The 13,372-nt window shown below is 33.7% G+C and overlaps 1 pseudogene across 1 annotated transcript in view; it reads right to left on the bottom strand.

Annotated features, from left to right (window-relative positions):
* LOC143239955 (COP9 signalosome complex subunit 2-like) overlaps nucleotides 1-13,372 on the bottom strand; it is a 45,109-nt pseudogene that overhangs the window by 9,261 nt on the left and 22,476 nt on the right. Inside the window, exons 5-10 of the transcript XR_013021476.1 lie at nucleotides 12,228-12,395; nucleotides 11,178-11,282; nucleotides 10,270-10,339; nucleotides 7,993-8,092; nucleotides 6,291-6,421; nucleotides 4,841-4,938 (exon numbers count right to left, since the gene is read on the bottom strand). The product of XR_013021476.1 is annotated as a COP9 signalosome complex subunit 2-like (transcript). The remainder of the gene's footprint in view (nucleotides 1-4,840; nucleotides 4,939-6,290; nucleotides 6,422-7,992; nucleotides 8,093-10,269; nucleotides 10,340-11,177; nucleotides 11,283-12,227; nucleotides 12,396-13,372) is intronic.

The raw sequence follows: 13,372 nt of genomic DNA on the forward strand, positions 1-13,372 counted from the left end.
ATTGTATTAATTCCTTTCCAGTGTATGTCAGAACTACAGTACTGTATTAGTTCCTTTCCAGTGTATGTCAGAACTACAGTACTGTATTAGTTCCTTTCCAGTGTATGTCAGAACTACAGTACTGTATTAGTTCCTTTCCAGTGTATGTCAGAACTACAGTACTGTATTAGTTCCCTTTCAGTGTATGTCAGAACTACAGTACTGTATTAGTTCCCTTCCAGAGTATGTCAGAACTACAGTACAGTATTAGTTCCTTTCCAGTGTATGTCAGAACTACAGCACAGTATTAGTTCCCTTCCAGTGTATGTCAGAACTACAGCACAGTATTAGTTCCCTTCCAGTGTATGTCAGAACTACAGTACAGTATTAGTTCCCTTCCAGTGTATGTCAGAACTACAGTACTGTATTAGTTCCTTTCCAGTGTATGTCAGAACTACAGTACTGTATTAGTTCCCTTTCAGTGTATGTCAGAACCACAGTACTGTATTAGTTCCCTTCCAGTGAATGTCAGAACTACAGTACTGTATTAGTTCCTTTCCAGTGTATGTCAGAACTACAGTACTGTATTAGTTCCTTTCCAGTGTATGTCAGAACTACAGTACTGTATTAGTTCCCTTTCAGTGTATGTCAGAACTACAGTACTGTATTAGTTCCCTTCCAGTGTATGTCAGAACTACAGTACTGTATTAGTTCCCTTTCAGTGTATGTCAGAACTACAGCACAGTATTAGTTCCCTTCCAGAGTATGTCAGAACTACAGTACAGTATTAGTTCCCTTCCAGTGTATGTCAGAACTACAGCACAGTATTAGTTCCCTTCCAGTGTATGTCAGAACTACAGTACAGTATTAGTTCCCTTCCAGTGTATGTCAGAACTACAGTACTGTATTAGTTCCCTTCCAGTGTATGTCAGAACTACAGTACTGTATTAGTCCCTTTCAGTGTATGTCAGAACTACAGTACTGTATTAGTTCCCTTCCAGAGTATGTCAGAACTACAGTACAGTATCAGTTCCCTTCCAGTGTATGTCAGAACTACGGTACAGTATTAGTTCCCTTCCAGTGTATGTCAAAACTACAGTACTGTATTAGTTCCTTTCCAGTGTATGTCAGAACTACAGTACAGTATTAGTTCCCTTTCAGTGTATGTCAAAACTACAGTACTGTATTAGTTCCCTTCCAGTGTATGTCAGAACTATAGTACTGTATTAGTTCCCTTCCAGTGTATGCCAAAACTACAGTACTCTATTAGTTCCTTTCCAGTGTATGCCAAAACTACAGTACTGTATTAGTTCCCTTCCAGAGTATGTCAGAACTAGAGTACAGTATTAGTTCCCTTCCAGTGTGTGTCAGAACTACAGTACAGTATTAGTTCCCTTCCAGTGTATGTCAGAACTACAGTACAGTATTAGTTCCCTTCCAGTGTATGTCAGAACTATAGTACTGTATTAGTTCCCTTCCAGTGTATGCCAAAACTACAGTACTCTATTAGTTCCTTTCCAGTGTATGCCAAAACTACAGTACTGTATTAGTTCCCTTCCAGAGTATGTCAGAACTAGAGTACAGTATTAGTTCCCTTCCAGTGTATGTCAGAACTACAGTACAGTATTAGTTCCCTTCCAGTGTATGTCAGAACTACAGTACAGTATTAGTTCCCTTCCAGTGTATGTCAGAACTACAGTACTGTATCAGTTCCTTTCCAGTGTATGTCAGAATTACAGTACTGTATTAGTTCCCTTCCAGTGTATGTCAGAACTACAGTACTGTATTAGTTCCCTTCCAGTGTATGTCAGAACTACAGTACAGTATTAGTTCCCTTCCAGTGTATGTCAGAACTACAGTACTGTATCAGTTCCTTTCCAGTGTATGTCAGAATTACAGTACTGTATTAGTTCCTTTCCAGTGTATGTCAGAACTACAGTACAGTATTAGTTCCCTTCCAGTATATATCAGAACTACAGTACTGTATTAGTTCCTTTCCAGTGTGTGTCAAAACTACAGTACTGTATTAGTTCCTTTCCAGTGTATGTCAAAACTACAGTACAGTATTAATTCCCTTCCAGTGTATGTCAAAACTACAGTACTGTATTAGTTCCTTTCCAGTGTATGTCATAACTACAGTACTGTATTAGTTCCCTTCCAGTGTATGTCAGAACTATAGTACTGTATTAGTTCCCTTCCAGAGTATGTCAGAACTACAGTACAGTATTAGTTCCTTTCCAGTGTATGTCAAAACTACAGTACTGTATTAGTTCCTTTCCAGTGTATGTCAGAACTACAGTACAGTATTAGTTCCCTTCCAGTATATGTCAGAACTACAGTACTGTATTAGTTCCCTTCCAGTGTATGTCAGAACTACAGTACTGTATTAGTTCCCTTCTTGTGTATGCCAAAACTACAGTACTGTATTAGTTCCCTTCCAGTGTATGTCAGAACTACAGTACTGTATTAGTTCCCTTCCAGTGTATGTCAGAACTACAGTACTGTATTAGTTCCTTTCCAGTGTATGTCAGAACTACAGTACAGTATTAATTCCCTTCCAGTGTATGTCAGAACTACAATACAGTAGTAGGTACCTTCCAGTGTATGTCAGAGCTACAGTACAGTAGTAGGTACCTTCCAGTGTATGTCAGAGCTACAGTACAGTAGTAGGTACCTTCCAGTGTATGTCAGAGCTACAGTACAGTAGTAGGTACCTTCCAGTGTATGTCAGAGCTACAGTACAGTAGTAGGTACCTTCCAGTGTATGTCAGAACTACAGTACAGTAGTAGGTACCTTCCAGTGTATGTCAGAACTACAGTACAGTAGTAGATACCTTCCAGTGTATGTTAGAAGTACAGTACAGTAGTAGGTACCTTCCAGTGTATGTTAGAAGTATAGTACAGTAGTAGGTACCTTCCAGTGTATGTCAGAACTACAGTACAGTAGTAGGTACCTTCCAGTGTATGTTAGAAGTACAGTACAGTAGTAGGTACCTTCCAGTGTATGTTAGAAGTACAGTACAGTAGTAGGTACCTTCCAGTGTATGTTAGAAGTACAGTACAGTAGTAGGTACCTTCCAGTGTATGTTAGAAGTACAGTACAGTAGTAGGTACCTTCCAGTGTATGTTAGAAGTACAGTACAGTAGTAGGTACCTTCCAGTGTATGTTAGAAGTACAGTACAGTAGTAGGTACCTTCAGTGTATGTTAGAAGTACAATACAGTAGTAGGTACCATCCAGTGTATGTTAGAAGTACAGTACAGTAGTAGGTACCTTCCAGTGTATGTTAGAAGTATAGTACAGTAGTAGGTACCTTCCAGTGTATGTCAGAACTACAGTACAGTAGTAGGTACCTTCCAGTGTATGTTAGAAGTACAGTACAGTAGTAGGTACCTTCCAGTGTATGTCAGAAGTACAGTACAGTAGTAGGTACCTTCCAGTGTATGTTAGAAGTACAGTACAGTAGTAGGTACCTTCCAGTGTATGTTAGAAGTACAGTACAGTAGTAGGTACCTTCCAGTGTATGTCAGAAGTACAGTACAGTAGTAGGTACCTTCCAGTGTATGTAAGAAGTACAGTACAGTAGTAGGTACCTTCCAGTGTGTGTTAGAAGTATAGTACAGTAGTAGGTACCTTCCAGTGTATGTTAGAAGTACAGTACAGTAGTAGGTACCCTCCAGTGTATGTTAGAAGTACAGTACAGTAGTAGGTACCCTCCAGTGTATGTTAGAAGTATAGTACAGTAGTAGGTACCTTCCAGTGTATGTCAGAACTACAGTACAGTAGTAGGTACCTTCCAGTGTATGTTAGAAGTACAGTACAGTAGTAGGTACCTTCCAGTGTATGTTAGAAGTACAGTACAGTAGTAGGTACCTTCCAGTGTATGTTAGAAGTACAGTACAGTAGTAGGTACCCTCCAGTGTATGTTAGAAGTACAGTACAGTAGTAGGTACCTTCCAGTGTATGTTAGAAGTACAGTACAGTAGTAGGTACCCTCCAGTGTATGTTAGAAGTACAGTACAATATAATTATCCAGAGATAAAGCTATATTTTGTATAAACATGTGTAACTAGACAATGTATAAAATATGTTGGTGAGTACAGTTTCAGGAAAGTTGTTCAAGTTTACCTTGTGTGTTAGGAAGGAAGAGCATTTTGTAAGTAAGTTTATTTGTAAGTTAGGTATACTTACAGAAGTCCTGGAATGTTTGTTGAAATGTTTTGCATGTGAAGGTAGGCTTAATGTGAAAATGACTATAACCAAATGCTAAAGAAAAAAACAAATTTGTTATTCATGCGTGGACTGGATCTCTCATTATTTTTAACCAAATAATCCATAAGAAACAGCCCAACCTTGCTCTTTACTAATTATAGGAATTTTTATATGTTTGCCTTTGTTTTGAAAACCCACCTCTCATCTCGGAGGTGGGGGTAGGGTTTAGTAAATTTTAAAATTCAACCTTGTTTTATATCAGAGGGTTGGTATGAACACACATCCTAATGAACATGTTCGTACCTCTTCATGGTAATGAACAGTATGATATTTTACTGCTTTTGAAGGACTAAAAAATATGACAGGAAATAAACACAGAGCTAGGCCTTTTGATGCAGAATCTTTGTTATTTTAATGGAAATTTCACAAATATTTAAAAGTTCCACAAACCTAATAAATACAGCTATATAGCATTTCTAGGTTATAACAGCTAGTAACATGTAAGCAGCTACCGGTGATACTTTAACGACACTTGAGTAACAGGGCACTAGTATTAAATTATCAAATAAATATGAAACAAAGAGAATATAATGTTGTTTGTATATATTACTGTGCCATACAACAACACAATGAAATCAGTTGTACAAACCTTCTATGTGTTCTCTGATAAAGAGGTCATCCATGATATTTTTCCTATTTGTTTTCAGAATTTTTTCAAATTCATTGATGTCGTTGTTTTGATAGGCACTGAAAACATGAAACAAGAAAATTTAAATAGCTAGCAAAATGCAAGCATTGTTTAGTGAAATAAAACTTCAATTTTGCCATGTTTAATTAACCTAACAAATTTAATATACCTGGCAAAAAAATTAAAACAATATTAACCAGTTGAAAAAAAAATTAAATTGAACTGCTTTCCCATTGAGTGTGTATGTGTGTGTTTTCTTACAGCAAAGCTACATTGGGCTATCTGCTGTGTCCACCAAGGGAAATCGAACCCCTGATTTCAGCATTGTAAATCCATAGACTCACTTGCTGGGTCTACTGGGAGACCCTTTACCTGTTGAAGGAACTCAATTCACTGTTTACTTAAATGTATATTAACTGTGGTTCCTTCAGACAACTTGGTTGTTACAGACTAGTACAACTTCTAAATATTCTAAGAGAATTATTTTTAATTCTTAACAATAATAATTTTAGAAGTTTGGACTGTTGTATTTTATTTTAAAAAGTACAGTTAAAAGAATAAATAAATACAAATTTCCATACACTTAATCACAAAGAATACTATAAGTTCTCTCATAGTTCGAAATACTTTTTTTTTGTAATTAAACACCAAGCTAAACAATGGACTATCTATGTTGTGCCCATCACAGGTATGAAAACCTGGTTTTTAGTATTACAGCCACTGAAAGAACAATAGAAATATTTAAACTTTCCATTAAAAGTGCTGAGTATAGAAGACAATATTTCCAACCTATGTGTCACCTTGCTAGATACAAGGTTTAAAAGTGCTGAGTATAGAAGACAATATTTCCAACCTGCATGTCACCTTGCTAGATACAATATTCAAAAGTGCTGAGTATAGAAGACAATATTTCCAACCCGTGTGTCACCTTGCTAGATACAATATTCAAAAGTGCTGAGTATAGAAGACAATATTTCCAACCCGTGTGTCACCTTGCTAGATACAAGATTTAAAAGTGCTGAGTATAGAGACAATATTTCCAACCCGTGTGTCACCTTGCCAGATACAAGGTGACCAAAGACAATATTTCCAACCTGTGTGTCACCTTGCCAGATACAAGGTGACCAAAGGGAAGGCAGAGACATCTGACTGGTTATGTGGCTACTCTTATTCGAATAGCAAGGTCACTATCAATGTTACCATGACATGGAGTGTTTTCAGTTTTTACTAAAACTCAAACTCCAGTAGGCTACATTTCACAGCCATACCTGGCCACTTATCAACAAAACTTCTATATACAAAATGTCCTTCATAATATTGTAAAAAATATAATAATTTTAAAGAAATGGATGAGCCCTTTTAATATAAGCAAATCAATTTATTTTTATTAAAACATATGTTAAAAACTTACCTCACCAAGTTCGTCATTGCCAAAATTTCAGGATCATTTTTATACGGTTTTGCTTCTTGAGAGTCAAAGGGTTAATACCAGATTTCATCAACATGTTGGCTAGAACTAAATACTTGAGACAAGTTGTTCTTCTAAAGATTACCAAAATGAAAATTTTCTTATAAAAATATCATGCACCTTCCTTAGTTTTCTAGAATTGACAAAAACAATTTCTTTATTGATTCTATCAAAATAGTTTGAAAATACTACTTAAGATTTAATGTTTGACTTTATTGATTCTATCAAAATAGTTTGAAAATGTGACTTAAGATTTAATGTTTGACTTTATTGATTCTATCAAAATAGTTTGAAAATGCTACTTAAGATTTAATGTTTGACTTTATTGATTCTATCAAAATAGTTTGAAAATACTACTTAAGATTTAATGTTTGACTTTATTGATTCTATCAAAATAGTTTGAAAATACTACTTAAGATTTAATGTTTGACTTTACTTTCTCCTTATTTCTTTGAAATTTTTAAATGTTTTTCTTATAAAGTAAACTAAGGTTTCTTAAAGGTGATGAAAAATCCATTTGAAGAATTAAAACATGAAAGTGAACGTGTTTATCCACAGCATCTGGAAAAGTTTTTAAGTTCATCTATACATTTAAATTATTTCATGGACTTTAAAAAGGTTAATTATGTTGCACTTTTCATTTTACTTGGAACCAAAACTCTCAGTCATTCTAATAGCAGCACAAAAATAACACTGTAAATCTACACTTTTATTAAAGTTACATTTTCACTTGGAACCAAAACTCTCAGTCATTCTAATAGCAGCACAAAAATAACATACTGTAAATCTACACTTTTATTAAAGTCACATCATGTTTTGAAATGTTAAGGATAGTATGATTAATTCATAACAGTTTAGTGTAGAATATGCTGGTTGTAATATAGCATCAGTGTAGAATATGCTGGTTGTAATATAGCATCAGTGTAGAATATGCTGGTTGTAATATAGCATCAGTGTAGAATATGCTGGTTGTAATATAGCATGAGTGTAGAATATGCTGGTTGTAATATAGCATAAGTGTAGAATATGCTGGTTGTAATATAGCATCAGTGTAGAATATGCTGGTTGTAATATAGCATGAGTGTAGATGCTGGTTGTAATATAGCATGGTGTAGAATATGCTGGTTGTAGTGTAGCAAGAATATGCTGGTTGTAATATAGCATGAGTGTAGAATATGCTGGTTGTAATATAGCATCAGTGTAGAATATGCTGGTTGTAATATAGCATCAGTGTAGAATATCTTGGTTGTAATATAGCATCAGTGTAGAATATCCTGGTTGTAATATAGCATCAGTGTAGAATATCCTGGTTGTAATATAGCATCAGTGTAGAATATCCTAGTTGTAATATAGCATCAGTGTAGAATATCTTGGTTGTAATATAGCATTTCACATCAACATTATTAGTGTCTGATCTACCATCATTTCTAAAGTGAATGTTGAGGTTTATTTGCATGCACAGCTTTTTAAATACACGTCAGAAAGCAGCCAACATAAATTAGAGACAGACACTATGGTTCACAACATGTATAAGATTACACATTAACAAGTAATAAAACTATTGTTTTTCTTCTTTGTTACACTAAAAGCAGAAAGTAAAGTACAATTAGTAAATACTTAAAGAATAAAGAGATATCTGACCAACCTTGGGCTACCTGATTCATCATAATTTTTGAAAGCTTCAAAGAAATCAGTGTGGGCCTTTTCATATTCTCCTTCTCTTAAATGCATCTTTCCACCACATTCTACAAATAAAAGTTTAGTAACAGTAATTAAACAAAGAAACGAACACTTCCACAAATAAAAGTGTAGTAACAGCAATTAGAGATAAAGAAATGAACACTTCCACAAATAAAAGTGTAGTAACAGCAATTAGAGATAAAGAAATGAACACTTCCACAAATAAAAGTGTAGTAACAGCAATTAAAGATAAAGAAATGAACACTTCCGCAAATAAAAGTGTAGTAACAGCAATTAAAGATAAAGAAATGAACACTTCCACAAATAAAAGTGTAGTAACAGCAATTCAACAAAGACTGTTTTTGTTTGTTTGAATTTCATAAAGCTACACAAAGGCCATCTGCACTAGCTGTCCCTAATTTAGCAGTGTAAGACTAGAGGAAAGGCAGCTAGTCATCATCACCCACTGCCAACTCTTGGACTACTCTTTTACCAAGAATAGTGGGATAAATCATCACATTATAATGCCCCCATAGCTGAAATGGTGAGCACGATTATGAGTCAAACCTGGCCTTAAACAAAGAAATGAACACTTTACAAATAAAAGTCAGGTAACAGCAATTAAATAAACAAATGAACACTTCTAAAAGAAAAGTGCAGAGATGCCAACTGTTTCAAATGACTGAGCGTAATGATTGTAGATAGAGCCCATACAAATATCACACAACCACTGGATACAGTTTTGAGTCATCCATGTCTGTGGATCCATCTGTGACTAAACTGTAAATACTGTAAGTATGCTTGAAATCATTTTGTCATCTTCACAACCCAACATTTGTACAATGGCTGTAGTTTTGATTCTAGCACAGCCATATGTTTTCGCTATATCAGTCTGGGAGCATTTTTCTGAATAGATGTCCTGCATGATCGGCTACAGCTAGTGGTATATTATGAGCAATGACAAATTGCATGAACATCACTTCTGCATTTATGGTTTCATATTCTGAATTCTTACTCATAAATGTCGATATCTGCATCGTTTTTGTTTTCATCTCAGCCTTTTGTTGGTGAGACGCTGATTTTGTATGCCTGGAACAATCGTTTATCCCACCATGCGCCACAGAAAAACTGATGTGACAAACTGTACAAAATGTATGATTGTCACTGACTTTTGATGTAATGACCAGATATTTTGCACTATACTCTTTCCTAAATTTTTGATTCACAGTTTTAGTCCTTTTAGATTTGCCAGAAACAAGACAATCTGGTGAATGAGGCCTCTTTCCTTCCATCTTGTGAACGATTACATTGGTGTTTCTATGCCGCTTAGAAAACAAGAAATACCCATCTATGCAAGTGCTGATTGGATAACAAGCATTGATGACGTAACTATGGATTCCCCCACGTACCCAGTATGGAGAAGCACCGCACTCAAACTATTGGTAGAAGTCGGAGATACAAATATTTTTTATTAATTCAAGCACAAACATGATTATTGCAAGCATCCATTTGGACTATGTCTTTTATTTATTATCAAAATTTATTTGTATCTCACTAGAAATTTTCTTTTCATCCCTTTCAAGCCCTGGGGGAAAAATTTATCACTTTATTGTATAGGCCTATATAATATTTGGGAGTTGCAACAAGTCGTAATATTTGTCTTTTTTTTGAGCGTATAGTCATAATTTATACACCAAAATCGTAATGATTACGCTCAAATTATAATGGTTGGTATCTCTGAAAGTGTAGTAACAACAATTAAACAAAGGAATGAACACTTCTACACAACACTGTGATAGCAGCACTTAAACATAAAGAAATGAATGCTTCTTCAAATAATGACCACAATGACTTGAAAATATCTACATTATTTTCAATTACTTATTTTTATAAAATAATGAACATAAACCCGAGATTGAATAGTTACTTTTACATTTAGCTTTAAGAGAAGCAAGTAAAATACAAATCAAGATAAAATTAACATACTTTACAGTGAAAAATAATACCAGAATACCAGGTGGAATGCTTTGACATCTGATATTTTAACCAGTAAATCACTTACGTATCTAAAGTTGAGACAGAACTAAAATACAGGATTACCATTCCAATAAAAAGCCTTGCTATTTTATCATCAACACAATGTTTCTTTCAATAAGTTATACTATAAAACAATTTTTAAATTTGCAGAGTGATATTTACCTTTGGAAAAGGAAAGCAGTTTATACAGAAAATAAAAAGTTACCTCTTATAACTCCCATGATCAAAGGGTGAGGAATGGCTGACTTGATGTGGAGGGACTGTTCATAAAGTTTCTGGACAATAAAAACAGAAAACAATACTCTGTTGCTTCACAATTTTACAAGTAACATTAACAAATGAAAACTATACTTTTACAAGCTTGGAGTCCAAAGATGTTTTCCCAAGTTACAACACAGGAAAATAAGAGAAGTAAAAGTAATTAAGACTATGGAAAAGTTGTAAAAATCTTCTTACAATGTATAAGTAACTTTTTTTTAAAGACACTGGCTGCAGTTTCTTTAGTTTTGGAAGTATTATACCAGTGTATGAGTTACAGGATAAATTACCAAATGGATGACTGCATGTCTATTCCCAAATACTTTGACACACTTTCAAACTTTGTTCAAAACAAATCATTGATTTTAAAAAAAAAAAAAAGCTTCTTGGGTGTCAGAAGAAACATATTTTCCCAACAAAATCTCTTTGGTCATGATACTTAGAAATGCATGAGGAGTCAAAAAGTCATTAAACACATTTTGAGAAAACCAGTAATGCTCATCCTTTTGGAAAATAGATCCTTTCTCTTCACAAATATATTTATTATATCTTGTTTATCTACTGTCTTAGTAACATGATCTGAAAAAAATATTACACAAATGTCTAACTCTGGTAACATTGTGTATTTTCAGCATGTATACATGTAGTTTCTAATTGTAACAAAAGATTTGCAGAAATGTTGGATATCAACTACTTTTTAAAACTTCAACAAATATTATGTCTAGTTTTAGGGGTTTTAACATGATGAAAAGAAGACAAACTATATATTATTTTTCTACATCTGCATCATGAAGAAAATTAAAACATCTTTTGAATTATATTTAAAATCGGATTGTTTTTAACCGTATACCATACCTTAAGTTTTTTGTTGTTTTTCTGTGCTGTGTACATCTGTATTTCTAAAGCATATATTTCTAGAAGTTGAGTGCCTTTTTTCAAGTCATCAGCTCCATCATCTGTCTGTGATAACAAGAAACATACAAAAAACTAAATGAACTGTTTAATATTTTCATGAAAATATTTCATCCTTTAAGTTTTGTTTGGGGAAAAAAAAAACATAATATTATACACACCTCCAGCTTGCAGGTAACTTTTACAATATATATATTTCATGTGATATAGACAGACGGGATTAATAAGGACACATGAAACGAGTGTTTGAAATGTTCTCAATTCAAATCCAAAATAACTTTTGCAACACTAAAAGTCAAGATTTGATACTTATAGTAAACAGAGCATAGACAGCTTACTGTGTAACTTCGTATTTAACAACCACATCACACCATAAATCAGAATGAATCAAAAATGTAAAAAACTGTTGTAGAATGCTTGTGTAACAACAATGTTAAATGATGGCTATATTACATGAAATATATATATTGTAAAAGTTACACAGTAAGCTGTCTATGCTCTGTCTACTGTAGGTATCAAATCCTGACTTTTAGTGTTGCAAAAGTTATTTTGGATTAGAATTGAGAACATTTCAAACACTCATTTTACATGTCCTTATTAATCCAGTCTGTGTCTGCATTTCTAGCACAGTGAAAACTCAAGCACCAAGTTATCTCATTTTAGGAACATGATTTTAAACTCCTTACAAGTGTGTTTACACAAAGCTACTGCACATACACTTTCAGCCAGCTGCTGTAAATCAGACCTACCAACTGAGGCACACTCTGACATAACATGATCTGTTAATCTACAAATATATGGCAAGATGAGTCTACATATTCATTACTCAAGACATACATGTATATACCTACATGTAAAAATAAGAAAATTGTTTTTTAACCTTTACTTTTAAAAACATTTTCTAAGAGAGATCCTCGGTGATAATTTTTGAGAATACTAAGCATAATAACAGGTATCTTTTACAATAAAATCAAAGTATAAACAAATAATCACTTGACAAGAATGATGTAGCTGTTTCAGAATTTTCGCCAGCTTCACATACTCGCTTCTGTCAAAGTACAGTTTCCCTAATTTTGTGTTAGTTTTGAACCACAACCTGTCATTTTTGGCATCTTTCAAAGCTTCTAATGTTGTTTCATAAAACTCTTGAAGAAGTTCCATCTGCAAGAAAAATTATAAACTACAAACACTGCTCTTCAGGCAGTTAAGTAAACACAGGAATATTACCTAAGGAAAAGATTAAAACTTTAAAGGACTACACATATCTGTTGAAAGGAAATAAGACATTTCTGTCCATTAATGTTTCTATATAGACATAGTTTTTAAAGAGTTGTTTTGTTTTAAATTTCTAATGTTTTTGGCTAACAGAATGATGTGCCCAGATCAAAGCCTGCAAGACAGCCACTGTGTATAAGGGAAGTTTCAGTATAAGCTATTAAGATTTATTTTAATAAACTTGACATCTGCATTAGAAAATAAGTAATGAAAAAAATTTACCTAATAAAACACCTTGTTAATATTATATAGTTAGTATAACATACAGTCTATAAATAAATTATAGATTTAAATACTATTTTATCTAGTAGAAAAAGAAACTGGTTAACAAACTGGAAATATCCATCACATTTCATTATCCATCATAGTATTTGTAAAGAAATAATCTTAAGTTCCACATGACTTACAATTTATTATCAAATATTGATGTATGAATAATTTTATAGACTTACACAATTAAAACAAAATTAACCAGCACTAACTGGATGTGTCGCACAAAGTCCGAAGCAGTTGGCGTGAACCAAGCGTTTTCACACCGTTATCATGCAGTGAGAGAGAACAGTGCTTTTATGTATTTAATACATTCATTCTGAACTATTACAACAATATTCAAGAACTGAACAATCACTGCCTGCAAATTAAACAATTACAGATACATTACTCCCACAAACATGGAAGTTTGTTTGTTATTATACAGAAAGGGTTTTCTGTGCTCTGTCCACAATGGGTATCGAAACCCAATTTCTAGCAGTATAAGTCTAGCAGGGGCCAAACAGTGAAGAAACAATACTTAACAACTACACAGCCCAATCATAATGAAATATTGAGAAATATGTATAATGTGTATTCTGATATTATAGATT

This window comes from Tachypleus tridentatus, chromosome 13 (genome assembly GCF_004210375.1).
Source record: "Tachypleus tridentatus isolate NWPU-2018 chromosome 13, ASM421037v1, whole genome shotgun sequence".
NCBI classification, from domain to species: Eukaryota; Metazoa; Arthropoda; class Merostomata; order Xiphosura; family Limulidae; genus Tachypleus; species Tachypleus tridentatus.